Source organism: Penaeus monodon, chromosome 31, assembly GCF_015228065.2.
Source record: "Penaeus monodon isolate SGIC_2016 chromosome 31, NSTDA_Pmon_1, whole genome shotgun sequence".
Lineage (NCBI taxonomy): Eukaryota > Metazoa > Arthropoda > Malacostraca > Decapoda > Penaeidae > Penaeus > Penaeus monodon.
The window spans coordinates 13,326,876-13,328,184 of NC_051416.1; the positions used below are offsets into that span (position 1 = coordinate 13,326,876).

At 42.9% G+C, this 1,309-nt stretch overlaps 1 protein-coding gene across 1 annotated transcript in view; it reads left to right on the top strand.

The window, feature by feature from the left end:
- The window catches only part of LOC119593043 (ankyrin repeat domain-containing protein 11-like), a gene marked incomplete in the record, with an annotated part of 115,245 nt that overhangs the window by 6,347 nt on the left and 107,589 nt on the right, over positions 1-1,309 (top strand).

The window sequence follows — 1,309 nt, forward strand, 5'->3', positions numbered from 1 at the left end:
AGACATCTGATGAGCGAAGATAATAAAGATAATGATAATGTAATTGACCACATATTACCCAACATTTGCTATCTAATCATTGCTAACGTGGTCTCCCCCCCCTTCCCTCATCCCATATTGTTGCCCTCTTGCCCCTCCCCTTACTTCCTACTCCCCAACTCTTCCCACTCCCCTACCCCACCTACTCCCTTCGCAATCCTCCTTTTACCTAGACGCTAGGAATACTGTGCCATCTATGGGCGGCGTGCATAAGCAAGGATGTGAGAGTAGGCGGACTTATGCTCGCATGTGTACTGTATATGGATAACCTATGAGATAAAACGAGATACTTGTAATGTAGGTAAAACCACATATGAGGAGTTTCCGCCTTATTGACTGTACTTATTCAACTTAAGCTATCAATGTTATCTAGTACGTACTGGGATATATAATCTCTTATCAGTAATTGTGAATATCGAGGTCATGTACGGAAGGGCCTGTCCCAGAGATTGAAGTGGTTTAGCGGTCGGGTGGAATGGAGGGGGCGGGGGGTTCAGATATATATGTGTGTAGAGAATCATTCACGGGAACATCAAGTCCCTTTAGTAGAAATTAGCCAGCGTAACAAAGACCAAAAGTCCAAACCGCCCGACTGGGAATTTCATTCATATGTATGCTTACTTCTTTTCCACACCTAGTAAAAGCGTATTGAGTTTGGCTGTCAAGAACTGCTACTGTTGTGCTGCAGTTGGTCAGTACATAATTATGTCAGTCATTAGTAATGCTTCAGTTTAGTTACGAACATCTGCATAAGAACCTGACAAATATATTCAGCCCCAAAGAGTAAAATGTAATGGAATACTTATCAGAGTTTTGTGACCTCTGAATGCTCACTTTCAAAGCATCAATTTGTAGAATATGATAGTTTTCTATTTTAAGTCTATTTTAAAATGATAAGAATGACTGTATTGTATATTATCAATCCCTCGAGCTAGCTGGCCTTCCTCGGAGGACAGCGAGACCAGAGAAGGTTGAGGGTTGCCCCTTGGAAGCGGAGAGGTTTCAGGCAAGCTGGTTCATGACTCACAGTTGAGTGTGAAGAGAGAGCGGGATCCAGGCTAGAGGTTACAGGTGAAAAGGCATGGCCTAGTGACCGGATTGATTGATTGTCCTGCTACTTCTAGGTGTCATCTTGAAAGGTCTTTGATGTCTCAGTATGACGCACATACACTACCAGTTACACTCATATTGTGTGAAATGGCGTCTCGATAAAAATATGGACATAGAAACAGACTACTTGGTAACCCTACACATTGCCCCCCCAACATTC